At 40.4% G+C, this 16,800-nt stretch overlaps 1 pseudogene; it reads right to left on the reverse strand.

Moving 5' to 3' along the window:
- Nucleotides 1-1,998: 1,998 nt before the first annotated feature.
- LOC107654582 (cerebellar degeneration-related protein 2-like) lies at nucleotides 1,999-16,515 on the reverse strand (annotated as a pseudogene).
- Nucleotides 16,516-16,800: the final 285 nt, after the last annotated feature.

Consider the following 16,800-nt stretch of genomic DNA (forward strand, 5'->3'; position numbering starts at 1 on the left):
GGCGGTCACACCTGCTGCCTTGTTCAATTGGCTCGATTCAGGATGGACCAAACTTGAAGGCCAGTAGAAGTTGGTGAGCCTTGAAGCAGAGGGAACATTTCCTCCACTCCAGTTATCACCTCCCGCTTTTCCAAAAACTGGTGCTTCATTTGCAGAATGTGCCCTTTGCTTGAGGTTAATGCGAGTTGCCAGTTAGGACCTTTTTAAAAAGCAGAAAAGGGCTGTTTTCACTAACAGATCTCAAGTATTGAACAACTCAACTGAAAAATTACAGACACCATAGACTGTGCCTCCAGTATTGATAAGTATGAGCTGCTCTCTGTGTGTTTACCTAATGGAAAGAAGAAAGTCAGGACTCTAAAGGAGGTGCATTTGTAGTGGGACAAATCTGGAGTGAACCTAATTCTAAACTCCCAGCTCTAGTCCAGGTGTAATCTAACCTCAATGTTCAAACAAGAGAGGATGTGCTCATGCATAACTGTACTGTTTTATACACGCTTGTTTTTTTCTTCCTTTGGCGACAATGCCTGCAACGTTGTTGTTGTTGCAACATTGCCTGCTTGTTGTGCTGGTCCAGAATGCTGCTTCTGTCTTCATCTGTTTGTACTTATCTCTATAATAGCTGGAGATTACTGTTCACCTGTGTCAACATTAAAGTGTTCAGAACACACGGTTTCTTTTGTCTCCCATTTACCAACATGAATGCTGTACCATTGGTTTTTTGTTTTAGTTCACCAGGGTGATGTCTAGCTGGTTAGCCTTGTTCTGTAAAACTTCATTATTAGGGCTTGGTGCCACCAAGCTTAGGAGTCCCGATTATAGGCATAAGGTCTGGTCCACATTGCAGTTTGGTTTACTTGAATGGCTGGTGTGCTCGACAGTGAACACTGAAAATCAAAGTAAACTCCATTGACAATGAGCATGGATGGGCCAGTTCAGTGCAAGTGTACTACCTTGTGCAGGGACGGGTAACTCCGATCTTGGAAGGCCTGTGGATTTGAGTTCCAATCTCTGATCTGTTTGACCGGAGTTACTTATCCCTGCACTAGATAGTGCACTTGCGCTGAACGGGTTCATCCGCAATGTTAGTCATTGGATGGATGGAACTAAACTCCACGAGATGGTCCTCACTGCAGAACACAAGATCCAGGGAGCGAGGTTGGATCCAGATCCAACTCCTCCCACCTTACATATACCTAAACCTACCCGTCTCCACCCCCTGATCCCTAAACCCACCCATCTCCACCCCTAAACCTACCATCTCCACTCCCTAGATGTGGATCCAACCCCGCCCCCTGGATCTTTGTTCTGCAGTGAGGGGCTACTGAACTCCACAGGACACTGGCCTTCCAGGACCAGAGTTGCCCATCCCTGACCTACTGGACCTGTTGTCCACGTAGACACAAAAATTGGGCTGCAAGCAGACAAGGGAAGTATGCTTTATGAGGGGTGGGCTGACAACACCAAAAATGGGCTGATGTAGAAACAAATATGTGGAGACTTTGTGATCGGTATATCTGGTAGTGAAAGTACCAGTTACTACAAACTCTTCAAAGTTCTGCTTGTTGGTGTCGCTATTAAGTGCCTAAAACACTCTGAATATCTTCTGAACAAGACTTGATGAAACTAACCTGATAAACTGCAGCAAGGTCAATGACTAGTGCTGCTTCTTTGTGCTTATTGTAGCAATCTAGCACCTTGTGACACCTTTAGTTCCTGGTGAACTCATTCACCCAAACTCCCAGACGTTACATAAAGCCAGCAAGATTAGAACTAGTGATTTTCTGCTATTGCAGGACAGTTTTTGTGTGAAATGTGCATCAGGTGGGAGGTCAGTCTGTGGGCGGTACATGAAGACTAGGGGTAGGGTTGTTTTTAAATGTTGCAATTTCTCACGGAACAAGGGTTTCCATCTAGACACAACCATACAGCAGATCCATCCTGATCACTCCTCTCATTCAGCCATGCTTAAGGTAATAAATGTATCAAACAATCTTATAAAGCAAAGTGTGATTTAATATTGAACAAAAGTGGTTACATAATGCTGTGGTTATTCATAACATGTAATACATGTGAGAAAGGAAATAATCAGCAAAGATAAGCATCATGTGCTTGATTAACTTTAAGGTGAATATGATTACAGTTAAACCGATGTGTTCAGTAATATGAGTGTTCAGTAATATGAGTAATATGGTCTACCCCCAAAAAAGGCCAACCCGGCAAAAGCACGACACTCATAACGTCCAGAAAACCGCCACTTTTCTCTTGATAAGTGGCACCAAATAATTCAGGGGTGAGTAGTACTAAATAACAGATGTATCTGAACATCTTTCTGACTAGTTTCAAAAAATGTAAGACATTACATGAAAGACCAGGGAAGGAAAGCAGTGGCACGAATTTTAAGAGCAAAATGGGCTATTTTCCGCTTTTCCTCCCTTTAGTGGAGTTTATGTCACTCTTGGACCTCTGTAAGCGGGAAAAGATCTCCTTGAAGAGAGTTTTGTACTCTGGAGTGTTTTGGCTCAGCCGCTTGTCCACAGCCTCCACTTGTCGGCTGATGCCCTCCAGGGCCTCTGGAGTCGAGGGTGTCTGCGGTGGAGTGGGCGGCTGCTGGGGCTCTGCAGCCCGGCATTCCTTCATGGACGACGGGTCGGGAGGTCTGCACCTCAGCGTGGCATAGACTCTCCTCGTGGCGCCGGCACTTCCCCAGCAGCTCCTCGTACTTCTCCAGAAGGGCGTGATACTGCTCATCCACCTCTCGGAGGATGGACATGCCCCTCTTCCGAACGCCGTTGGCGTGAAGGGCGTAGCTGCCTTTGCGTCTCCCTGAGGCATCAACTGCAGAGATGGCGTCTAGAGCCGTATCACTGCAACTCTTCCGGACGGGTGCCGCTCCATCATTTGCATCCCCGTTCTGCATTCCAGCCATAACTGCATCATCTGGCGTGTCCGTCTCGGGGGCGCAGTTGAGCAGAGTCTGCTCCAGGCCCTCGTCTCCGCTCAGCAGGCAGGCTCGGGACTTCCGGAGCTGGTGCATCTCCTGGAGCTCCGCCTCCAGCTCGTGCACGCGCCGCTGGCAATTCTCGGCCCCCATGAGGCGCTGTTCCAGGCACTCAAACTCCTGTAGCACCGCGGCACATTCTCGCTCTGCGGCCTCACGCCGACCGCGTTCGGCCGCCACAGCAGCGCGCAAAGATGACACCATCACACGCAGATGTTCATTCTCTTCATCAGTGGGCTGACACGCCTGTAGGTCACCGCTGCCCGGGCCAGATACCATGAAGCCATCCTCGTACCTGCACAAGAAAAACCAAACCATACACCACACATTGATGAATCCAAAGAACAGAACCTTGGGGTTTCAGAGACAACATTTTAAAGTCTAATGTAATGGACGTAATGACAGATCTTTCTTCTGTATTTTGACATCCAGATTTCTGAAAAATAAAAATGTTGGGCAGAACTTGGTTCATTGAACACACTGTACTTCCATCCCTCACAGCCGCGTTTTCATTCCTGTCAGAAATTAAATTTGGTGCCGCCCTGACTAAGTTCTTTTTCATTCTGTTCTTTCTTTCTTGGAAACGGCCGTTTATCCATGGTGAAACATTGCTTCCCGTGTCATTCTTCCCTGTGGACACATTTTTTTAATGACACAACATTACTCCACTGCAGACGTAATAAATCGGCAAGTACCTGGGAGCGGTGCAGAGTTCTTTGAGGCAGGGGAAAGAGTGCACAGTCTTTCTCCTCTCTTTCTTCTCTCGGCGAACCCTGAGCTCTTCCAAAGTGCGCAATTCCTCCACACGAGCAGTTAGCGTGTCCACCTGCCCCTGCAGCATCTCCACAGTACTTGTCAATCTGTAGGAAGAGATTTGCATACGATCATTCAATGTATGAGCTTCAGCCAGCCACCACAACCACGGGCCAGCTGCAGTCTTGCTTCAATCAGTCTTAATTTTCACTTTCAAATCAGACCAATCTACCTTTTTTATATAACAGACTTAAAGTTATGACTAGTCTTGGAAAAAAGACTAGTAAGATGCAGTTCATGCAACCGGCCACATATCAGAAATATAAGGTTCTCTGGCATTACCCGTTGGATTGTCAGAACCTTTAAAAAAAAAATGCATCTGCCCTGATATAATTTCAATAACTGAAAAAGGAATAACAAACTTCAAGGCTGTAGTGCTGGACTGTCATGTTACAGTATCACAGCTTTTTCCTGAAGGCAAAAAATGGTAAGTGGGAAGCAGTCAGATAATGAATGAATCCTCTTATAGCTAAGGGTTAGCTTATGAATATTAATTGATTGAGGCTCCAGCAAGGTTATAATGCAAAGTCAGCATGACCAAATTAATATTCATGAGCTGAGCCTTTGCCAGAGTGAGACTTCTGATTTCAGGAACCTATCAGTGTTATGAGAGATACAATAGAAGAATTGGTATTGTTGCAAATTTTACACTTTCGGTACTGGAGTACCAGTACCTATGATGTCCTCATTAGGGCCTTTCGCACCACGGGAACCTTTTCATAGTACCAGAACTAATTGTGGAACTACCCACTTTTTGGCTTTTTCGCACCGCCAGAACTGTGTGCGAATTTAGTACCGGACTGCCTTTTTCGAGAACCAAATTAGCTCCTACTCCGGAGCAGGGTCTAACCAGCACAACTGGTACTAATCGTGACGTAAGTAGACATTGATTGGCCAAACGCGTACGAAAACGCCCTCCCCCGCCACGATTTAAAATGCCGTGTAAACATACTGTAAACATTGTGTCAACTTATTTCACAAGTATGGAGAACAGCGATAGATGGACGGACGCTGAAGTGCAGGCACTTGTAGCAAATGTAGCACTGCCAGTTGTCGTTGGAGATTCTTAGTCCTCCTTTCCGTTCTTTCAATCGCTTTATGTATACGTCGACTTTCCATGTCCATTATTGTGAAACCTGCGAGACACAACAACACAACACAGCTCCGATCACAGCGTCCTCCATCCTCCTGTTGTTAATGTTGTTCTTTGTTTCTGTTGTTGAACGCCGCGCACAAATGACGACGCTGTCGACCGGCTTACGTCACTTCTTAGTACACACTCTCGGTGCGAATGCAACCCTTTAAATGGTACTGGGAAATAGTTCGCGCAAAATCGTCCCACTACTTTAGTACTGTACCTTTAGTTCTGGAACTAAAGTGGTGCGAAAGGCCCTATTGTGTAGTGTGTTTCCCATGATGCTCTGACAGCGTATGGCTCACCTGTCAATCTTCTGCTGAGAAGCTTTGCTCTCCAGCACCAGTTTTTCATTGGTTATCTCCAGCTCTCGGGCCGTCACATCCAACTGCTCGTACACTTTAGCGTGCTGCTCGTTCATCTCGCGCAACATCTCCATCTGCTTGGTCAAGTACTAACATAAAGAGACACGTGCATAAGCCTGCCATACCATTGTTGCATAATAATATGCTATAAAATTAAGCAACAGTGTAAATATTAGTGAACGTGCTTTTTATTTGGCCATTAAGTTTACTTACAGATGATGTTTTAATAGAGTTGAATGAATCAGTGAATCAGTCTGTATTAGTAAATTGATTCAAAATGTGATATTATGTAAACCTAATGAGAAATGCTCATGAAAAAAAAAACTGCTAAATGGAACACGTCTCCTAATCACACAATATTTTGATGAAGAAATCCTACAGTATCTGTTCTTTTTTTTCCTCATATGATGGAGTCACTGTTCAACAATAAAACTGGCACCTGTGTTCAAGCCATTATGAAGAAATGACATGCTTATGGAAAGCTTGGTAATCTCCTGTGAAATGTGTTTTTGCGTTCAGTGCTACACCCTGAACTTTCCTTCACTAAGATTAAGACCAGAAACCCCTTACATTTCTTTTTTTTTTCCAGCACTTGAATTCATACGGCTGCAGCCAAAACATAACAGTTCCAGCATTACCGGTCTGAAATATCGAAATGTTGTGCAATCCGAACAGAATGAGGCGAGTATTCAAACAGATCTGAGAAACAGCACCTCATTGTTCTCAGATAAGTAATAGCGTCTTTGTTCAGTGGATCTAGCACACAGACCGCATGCGCTCAGCTAACAGTCTCATCTACAAACACGCTTCATGCGCTCCATTAGCATCATGCTGATGTGTAACTGGCTCATCAGGAGACAAGCACTGACAGGAAATCAGGAGAAATGATTCTTCACTGAGGCATGCAGGTCAAAGAGGTCACGAAAGGGTTGAGTGCAATTCAGAATGTAATTGAGAATCATTTTAAATCCAGTTTAGTTCCTGAATTTTAATTTAGGCAGCAAACAGGATGCAGAATCCTAATTGTGTTTTTTAAGGAAGCAACAATAAAATAGAATGAAATTCAAAATAAATACAGAGTTCTGGCATGAAACTCTAGACGGCGCAGTCCGATAGGTCTAACTCAATCTGACCTAATGACATCATTATCACATGGCACAGCTGATTGGTTCTCTCCTGTATCGGTAGCCAATGAGCTCGCTGCTCAACATTCAAATATATGACTAGTGCTTGCCGTAGCAGTTGCAGCTTGCTTCAGAAACCCTCCACCTTCCCCAGCTCCACCTGTATAGATCTGCTACGAGGTGATTCATGTATGCTATATGGGGGTTATTTCATGTATGTTATATGTGCAGCAGCAGTATTTCTTACATGCTCACAGCAGCATGTTGTGGATGTATTGGCAGTAGCAAGTCTCGGTACTTGCTCTGCTGCAGCAGCAGCGTAGCAGATCTATTCTGCCAAGACCAAATACATTAACATTGTCATGTAGAGGTCTGCATTCCCGCGGGACCTGACCAGATTTTTTGCGCCGCGGGATTAAATTCCCGAATAAATTTACCGGTAAATTTTTACGCGGTAGCGGTCGGTAACTTGAACGGAAGCGGGCGGTCTAGCAATATCCCGTTCCCGACATCCATTTAGAACAGCATATCTGCACTTTATTCTTATTGACCACCGGTAGCCTGTAATTTTAAATGACAGATGTCATATTTATTCATTTTTCTCTGCAACACTTTTCCTACTGTGTTAACGGTGTCAAACGAATTTAGTATTTTGACAAGATGAATAAAAATAGCTAATAGGCTATTTTTGTACAACCTACATTTGTATTTTTTTTCTTTTCTCTGCGACACTTTTTCCTATTGTGTTGTAAATGTTAAACGAATTGTATCCTGACAAGACGAATAAAAATAAGAAACAAATTTTGTACAACATTTTTACACTTTTTTTGCTATACTGCGTTGCATAAAATATTAAACAAATTTCGTGTCTTAAGATAATTCATATAAATTCAAGTCAAAGTCAATAAATCCAAGACTCTTGACAAGACGAATAAAATAACATACAATTTTGTGAAGACTACACTTTTATTTGTTAGACTATCTCTCTTTCTTTCAGTAGCGGAAATTTAAATGTGAGATTCTGGAAACAAGATCTAAATTTAGCGGGAACGGTCGGGTCGGGAAGAAAGTTATTCTAAGCGGACAGCGGGTGAACAAAGAGTGAATATATAGCGGGAGAGGGTGGGTGCGGAATATAACCTTGCGGGAGCGGGACTAAAGAAATAGTCCCGCGCAGACCTCTATTGTCATGTACATTACCATGCCAATCCCTCCGAGAGTTGTCATGACAGAACTGCTTTTAATACTAAATTACATTTTTAAATATGAAAAATGAACACAGCATACGGGGTATTTCCACAAACTTTAGATAGACTATAGATACCAACTATAGAAACTGGTGTTTAATGTATATATATATTCCATTATATTCGGTTAATTAACTTTCATTGTATGCACCTCTAATTTACTAAATATATTCTAACATTGTTGATGTCAACAGTCGATATCAACAATGTTAGAATATATTTAGTTAATGGTAAGTGAATTTGCTAATTTTATTTTATAAAGTTTTTTTGTAAAACAATGTGGTGGATATTATTTGGTACTTTTATGGCAGTTTGTTTTGATGGCTATTAACTGTTTTGACAGAACTGAACTTCTAATTAGTGTGGTCCGGTCACACATAAATGTTTTGGATCATGAAATAATGTATTCACAACCACATACACTTCTTGAGCTCATGATGTCGGTGCTGGTGCAGATGTCCGGCTGTCTGTACCTCGATTTCCTGCACCTGCTCCTCATTGTTGATGTACATCTGCTGCAGCGAGTCCTCCAGCTCCTTATTGCGCTCCAGCAGGGTTTTCCCCAGCTCAGCTGCCAAGTGCAGATCTGGGATAAAAACAGTACAACATCAGGGAAACGGCAACAAACCAAATCCTGGTTACCATAGTAACCAATTCATTTCTATGGGGAAATTAAAGAGAACCCACCGCAATTTTGAAATACAGCAGCTAAAGAAGACTGCTGTGAGTACGAGCAATGCAGCGACAAGACAAAGAGACACATGCTCACATACTGGTGAGGTCTGTAAGATTTTTTTATAGAAAATTAATACTTTAATTTAGCAAGGATGCATACAATTGATCACAGCAGTCACTGTGTAAATGTAAATACATTTATGTTATACAAGATCTCTATTTTGAATAAATGCTTTTCTTTTAAACATGAAACAATCCTGAAAAAAAAATAAGATGCACAACTGTTTTTAACATTGATAATAATCAGAAGTGTTTCTAGAGCAGCAAATCAGTATATTAGATTGATTTCTGAAGATCATGTGACACTGAAGACTGGAGTAATGATGCTGAAAATACAGCTGCGCATCACAGGAATAAATTACATTATAAAATATATTCAAATAGAAAAGTTATTTTAAACTGTAATATTATTACTGTTTTTACTGTATAAATGCAACCTTGGTGAGCAGAAGAGACTTAATTAAAAAATATGGAAGCCTTACTGACCCTAAAACTAGTGAACAGTAGTGTACATCTTAACATGCAGATTTCATTACAGGATTGTTTTTCTCCACACCAGTATATGATGTACTGCTGACTGTATATATGAATTGAAGCAAAATTATTTAAAGAGGTCATATGATGCGATTTCAATTTTTCCTTTCTCTTTGAAGTGTTACAAGCTCTTGGTGCATAAAGAAGATCTGTAAAGTTACAAAGACTAAAGTCTCAAATCCAAAGAGATATTCTTTATAAAAGTTAAGAGTCAGCCACGCCTACCTAAAACGGCTCGTTCTGACACGCCCCCACATGTCTACGTCACTATTTGGGCGGCATTATGCAACTCTTCCCACATCTTCATGCAAAGAAAGAAGGCGTAACTTTTATTCTCGCTGTAGTATTGTTGCCGCCATGACCCCTTTAATATAAGTGATTTTCAAAAGATAAATACAAAATTGCGTTGATAACATAACACCAGAGGAAGATACGGATAACACCTGACAAACTTGAAATGATCAAATGGTTATGCTGCATTTCAGTAGAACAAATGTATTTTATTTATTTTATTTTATAACATTTAATATTTTGTGAATGAGAGTGTGAGTGAGACTCCACATGCATCTCTTTCATTTTTTCATTGAACAGTGCCGTTTTTTTGCACCTTGTGTCCATGAACTTTCACAGCATGGACTCTCATTATGTTACCATTGAAATAAAACATCAGGATTTCGTGTGTACCGACGGCTTATGCTGCTCTTGTTATGTTTTAGCAGCTCTATCTCATAAAAGCAGTGTGTTTCTCTGCTGAAGCTGGAATTAGTGGCTTCAGAGTGTGAAAACCTGAGAAGAGGGCAGAGAAAATCCTGCTGTTAATTCCGCCTAAAAGAGGTGACTTTTTTTTTTTAAATCCTCCATGTTTTCTGACGATCGTGAGCCAGAGTGACGTCAGCCAAGATACGACTGAAGAACTCAAAGACTAAGAGAAAGAGAGCAGCATCAGCGCACGATCCGCTGGAAGTCAATCCAGTCATACAATTCTGCTGGTTTTTGGCCTTCTGACACATTTTATTAAAAAAAAACAATTAAAAATGACACAATCGGGATTGAAACTAAAGATACTGTCTACTTGAATTGGTCTAAAGACCAGAATCTCCAATGAAAGGCTTACAGTTGCACGTATAACGGCGATTAAATGTATTTTAACGTCAAATGGCATTTGTGAATCCATGACAACACTGGCTCACAATGCTATTTTTTGTTGTATTGAGGCTGTTGTCCTTATGATTGGCTTGTGACAGCAGATAAGTTTGCCAGAAAACCCTTGTTTTTCCTACACAGCCGTATCTCCATAGAACTCAGTGTGATTTGAAACTAAACCCCCATCCAGAGACACAAACACAGTCATCCTAGTTCACTCAGATGGCATAGACTCAAATAGGAACATGCTAACAGAGATGGTGTCAAACACAGGGAGGAAGTGACATCGTGGGAGGTGGTGAAGTACTGAGCTCAGAATCACTGACCTCCATTACACTGATATGAATGCAGAGATTTATCATGAGATGAGACGGTGTCAGAGACAACGCAAACATACTATAGTAAGGAAACACAGAGCAGCACGTGCATAAATCACACAAGAGCGCTTGGGCGCCACAGTGTAACACATTTTCCTCCGTGTGTGTGGAAACTGATCCCATGAGGGGGAGAGAAGCACAGATAATAATGCTCAAAACACAGAGCTGAAGATACATTTACTATATTAAAACAGTATTCATTTACAATCCATTGCATGTGGCTTAACTGCAGTAGATTATAGGTATGCACCTCTTGACTGATACTGATATTGGCTGATACTTCTAAGTGACGACTAAAAAAAACTATATACTCAGTATTAGTATTAATCTATTGTGTTTTGTCGTGTCAATAAATGTGTTTTAATTGTTTTTATTCTTCTGCCAGGTTAAATTAGACTTCATAGCACCAGTTAGTGTTCTTTTGTTTGTTGTTTTGGCCTTACCCGTTCCTGAAGACAACGCTTCTCATGTTTATGTTGGATTGGATTTTATTTATAGTTCTGTTTGCACTAAGTAATCTAGGTAGGGTTGCACCAACCATTCCAAAGTTCTTACTTAAATTAGAACGTAAAGTCCACACTAGAGGCTTAGTAACTACTAGCTAGTTTGAAACTAAATCTATACATTATTCGGTTGCACCAGTTGTTCGTAATGCACGACGTAGCTAGTAGTTCGTAAGCTCTTTGTAAAGTAATGCGCATTCGCATAATATGACGTTTATTGATATACATATTGATGCAGTTCACTGTCTGCTATTTTATTCCAACCGTTACTCCTGACCAGACGGATGCTTCTGTAAATATTTAGATTATATGTAGAGTTACGCTTCAACTACGTGTAATGATGCAATGAAAAAATATTTAGTAGTGCGTAAGTTGTGACTTAGTGCCCATTTACGTCAAAACTTGGCTAAGGTCTGACAGGTTTGAAACGACATGAGGGTGAGTAATTAATGACAGAATTTTCAATTTGGGTTGAACTAACCCTTTAAGTCTACATCTCATACTAACTAACTATTCTTCTAACTACAGGTTAGCTCCAACCACACAAGTTTGCAATGTTCATTGGAAATATGGTTTCGGGAAACACCAAATCATTAAACTATGTTGCTATCCATGGAACTTATGACCATAGTTGGCTAACACAACTTTTGGGAAACAAACCCCAGAGCGATATATTGGCAATTTTGTGTCAAAATTTGCCAACAGCAATTTTTGTGATTTTAACTAAATATTATGTAAAATACATGTTAATTCAGCAATGCTGTGCACATCTTTGCATTTTTATACACTAACACTCTGCTCTCTATAAATCAGCCATCAGTTTAAAAATAAAAATAAAAACTTTATGGGTTAATCATTATTTTAATTGGGGGGGGAAATAATTCCTGATATTAGCCATAACTTAACTTTCATTATCATTGTTGCAAAAATACTGTATTTTTTTCATATTTAGAAATAGAACATTTTTATCATTTCTAAATAATCCAGATACTAACATAGTTATGATTAGAGTGCATCCTTACTGTATTACTGATATGTTAATATTGGTCTCACGTCAGAGCGTTGAATTCTCATCACTCATAATAACAGCACAATCTGATATTCAGTACAGTCGGAGACATTTTTAGTAACAGCCGTGAAACAAGTTTAGCTGTGATCTCTGAGGAACCACATCCCAATTAAGGATTTTTCCTTAATTAACCTTCCCAGTGAGGATGTGCTCTCCTGAAGAGTATTTTCAAGCTAACATGCACGTTACCAGGCACACGGGCTCAGCATGCCTCGCTCGCCCGAGGCTAGAGGACATATACAGGCCTCATGTGCACTCAACATTTCTGCACGTGTGGTTTCATATCAACACATGACAGCAAACCAAGCACACGAACAGAGCCATTCACAACTACTGCTCAAGCTACATCATTACAGCCTCTACCTGCACAAAACACAAGTTTAATCTCTTTATACCGAGTAGTGCTTGTGACCATAATGATAAAGTGTTCTACGTGCATGTTTTAATAAAGCAATAAGGCCCAAGAAGCCATGGTTTACAATGAATTTATAACAGCTAAGGGGAGTTATAAATTAGCCTTAGCTGTTATAAATTCACTGTAAACCACGGCTTCACGGGGCTTATTGCTTTTATAAAACGGTTATTCCATATACGTAGTTTCACAAAATAAAACAGAGCAAATAAAGTGTAATGATATTAATAAAAACAGTATTCTTCCACCAAACAATGTAGTTCCTCAGAATCAGTTGTGGTTGCAACAAAGTGGTTGCAGAGCAACAGACAAACGTAAACAAAGGTGTATGTTTGTAGAGTAATTTACAACAGCTTCAAACGTGGCTCAGCCAATCAGAATCAAGGACCGGAACTCTCCGTTTTATAATATAGTAAGTAAAACTCTGTTGTGCAGCACTTTGTTTGCAAAAACAATAAAAAGGATTTTTTCAAACTTAATTTGATTTCATTTTAAAATAATTTATTAAATTGTTAAAGTGTATGCACTTATTTGATTATAACCGTTGTTGATAATATTTTGTATTAAACCATACATCACAGAAATTCTGAAAAAACTAAACGATTCATAGGCACTATTATAGTTAAAAGTTTAATAAATTATTAAATTGTTAAAGTTTTATGAATTCAATGTAATTAAATCATTAAGATGGAATAAAAAATTATAATAAAATAAAAAAAATAAGATGAAAACATTTCATAAAACCATCTGGCAAAGATCATACTGCTTCGTAACAACGCACCTTTCTCTTCAACAAGCCAAATAATTTGAGGTCACCATCAAACACGTCTATAGCACAAATGTGCAGGATGAGTTATGAACAAAAGGGTAATGGTTATGATTAGAGAACCCCTTATGAGCAATACAGCGCTTGCTTTAGCAAACACCACTGTTCAAGTAACCAGCTTATCACACATGATTATGTGTTATGTAACCAAATGTAACCATAATAGACTAAAAACATCACAATGGCATGATAAAATGAAAATGTGCCGAGATCAAACTTGTCATCTGCTATAAAAGCAGACTATGTCCACTATTGTGTGCTTAGTGCTCTTTGCATTTGAAGAGTCTAAGTATGTCATCTTTCACCTTTATTCTGACCATCTGTCTCGTCCCTTCAAAAGAGACTTAATCAGATCACCCAGCCTTTATTCCCCTCAGTCAAATATTGAATCCTGCCCACCGCGTGATCCTCTCTTTCCTCCACGGCTGCGGCAGAGTGAATACACACTAAAGCCCACTGCTGGGTCAGCAGGCTCAATCACTCTTTAGGGTGAAGTGATATAAAACTGCACTCATACTGTCCGCCACCAATCCACTTCAAAACCAAAGTATCATTGTGATATTTATCAAAACGCCACTAACTGAGCAATGGTGATATTTCACGCTGCACTTTCTGAAACAGCATTTCCTCTCATGATGGATTGCTTTGACCGCTGAGAGCGTCTGAAACGGATCAATATGGAGTCTCTGCGAGAGATTGTGTGTTAGGCCCCCATTAGACCATTAGCACAAAGTGCATGAATATTACTTAGCTAATTTGATTGTGAAAAAATATGCTTCTAAATATGGTTATTAGAGGCCTTCCTGTAGCTGGTGGTGCATTTCTAAAGTATGTCTTACATGCAAACAAAGCATATTGCAATAATAGTGCAGGTGAGCCAGTGCAGTTGATAAGACAACACACTAGTAAATAACTAGATAGAAATTCAGCATTATTCTAAGCTAAAATGGGTTTCAGCAGTAAGTCACAGGGTTATCAGAAACTTAAACTAAAATCATAAAAAAACAAATAAAACACAATATAAAAATGTTTTATATCAGCAACACATCTCATTTTCATTTAGTTTAAACTGATGTACTTAACTAAAATTAAAACTAGAATACAAATTTTAAATTGTAAAAAAATAATACAATTGTATATACATATTTTTTATCATTTTTAATAAAAAAAAAGAAGTTTCATTAAAATGAAAACAGGAACTATAAAAACTAATTCAAAATATTAATAGAAACTATAATAGTATCTCAATCATACTAAAATAACACTGGTATGCTGCTTGCCGTGTGTTACACTGATTTTACAACGGATAAGCAGTGTTCTTATACAATGTCAAGCAAAGACGTGTTCATTTATTTCACAGGGGTGTTTTTACCTGCAGGGCTCATTTAGACAGAAAAAAATCATTTTTAGAAATTAAAAATCTACACAGCGACATAAAATCTTCGCTTGAATCAAATCTGAAATATGACAATGGCAAAGATCGCTGTCATTTCATTACTTCCAGAAAGGAATAACTAAATTCGCTCCCAAACGAAGCACCTCTGCAAGCCTTCTCAGCCAAAAGATCACCGTTCCAGATTCCCTTTCCACCAAATCCCTCAAATAGTCAGAATTCTCCATTTGCCTTCCTTTTCCGATCCCAGCATAACAACTGCAGGACAGATCTCTCAGATACTGGCTCATCGCTTCTCGAGTACAGCCTGACAAAGTGTCCTGAAATTCATAAAGACCGGTCACAGGCTGTTCCATGGGTCAGCATTTTACAGTGATTCGATCCCGAGGACAGAGAGAGGGCAATGAAATCATCCTAAACCCACAGAGACAGGAAGAGAGAGGTGCGTCTGTGCCCAATTTCGACCCCCTGCCATTATCACCCCCCTCGTTGAAGTCGCTACCTGATTGCTTAATCCTAACCACAGCCCTAAATCCTAAACCTACCAATACTAGGCGGGGGTTGAGAATCTGGGAGAATTGGGCACAACATTACAGAAACTGGACTCTGATCAAACAGACGATCGGAGCAGAAAACTACTGGGGAAAATAATCAAATCGGACATGTCAAACTCACCGTTGCATTTTATGATCAGCATTCAGTCCAGAAATCAAATGGCTCCCATTTGACCAATGAGTTCATAGTACTTTTCCAGTTGTTCCTAAGGAACTTCAAATATAATTTTATTTAAAAACAACTCTTTTCTACTAGCTGATGAAAGGTTTGAGCTGGATAAAACCATCACTAAATAATATCTGAAAATACTGCTTTGGCACTGCAGAGCCTGTTTATGGTGAGGAGATTAAACCAGACTAAGCTAATGTTGAGCATCTCTGACACAGATCCAGAGGAAGACGTTGCTCAGGAGTCCTACGGTGGACATCTTTAACCTTCAACCTCAACCCTTATTTCTGACTGGATCTCTAAATAAGACACGACCAAGACAGATACCCCTCTATAAAGACAGAGGAAAGCATTGTTTATACACACAGTGAGCACTTTCTTTGTCCACGGTTTGTCATTCGACCACACACACTGATGCGGTTTGTTGTGTCTTTCTCTCACCTTGCTCCAGGTCTCTCTGGTCGTACCAAGGCTCATCCTCTTCCGTCACAAACTCGTCCATTCTGCCGGCTCGAAGCATCGGTGTGTCGCGGTTACCGGCGGAAGCTCACAGATGCGCTGATCTATCAAAGCGATAAAAATGATACATGAGGCTGCAGCATCTGACTTTTCCAGGCGCACACTTACGATTGCGGAAAACACTGACTTTCCTTAAGAGGCGAAAAGGGGAAAGCAGCGTTAAAACACACTTTTTATCCACCTATTCTCACGGTTTCTTCCTAAATTAATGTCCGTTCGCATCCGCGGTCGAGTGATCCGCTCAACGCAGCGGCAAAAGGCAACAATGACAACGCTTAACGTTACAGCAAACACACGCTCCGTTACCGTGCAATGTTTCCAGCATGCCAGGAGAAATTTCCCTATGAAATGCAAAAGATGTCACACTCAACCCCTGCCACTGGCGTGCTAAACGCAGATGTCGCTCCTCATCCTCATTCCCAACAACATCCCGTTGGTTTCGCCCGACAGATAAGGTACCCGAGATCACACTATTGGGAAGGTAGGGCTATTAATATTCATAAGCGAACGCTTCGCCATTGGACGGTTGCAGAGCTACGTCAACAGTCTATTTAATATTCACAAAACGCGCGTTCGCCATTGGTAGGGCTTTCACGCAACGTCCTTGCGACTTAATTAATATTCAACAGTTAACTTATAGACGGTTGGTTGAGTCGAAATCCTGTCAAAAATACCTAGTTATGTTTTACTCCGAAATTAAAAGTGGGAAATGAGGATACCATATTTTATTTAAAATGTCTTTTAACTACTACTTTTGGTTTAAAAAAAAAAAAACAGGCTATTTTTTGACACTGGTAAAATTGACCATAAGATCCCACTTTTAGAGACACGCGCAAACATCTTCATATTTTATTTATTATGCACGAGCGAAATCCTTGCCG

This window comes from Sinocyclocheilus anshuiensis, unplaced genomic scaffold (assembly GCF_001515605.1).
Source record: "Sinocyclocheilus anshuiensis isolate Anshui unplaced genomic scaffold, SAMN03320099.WGS_v1.1 scaffold787, whole genome shotgun sequence".
Lineage (NCBI taxonomy): Eukaryota > Metazoa > Chordata > Actinopteri > Cypriniformes > Cyprinidae > Sinocyclocheilus > Sinocyclocheilus anshuiensis.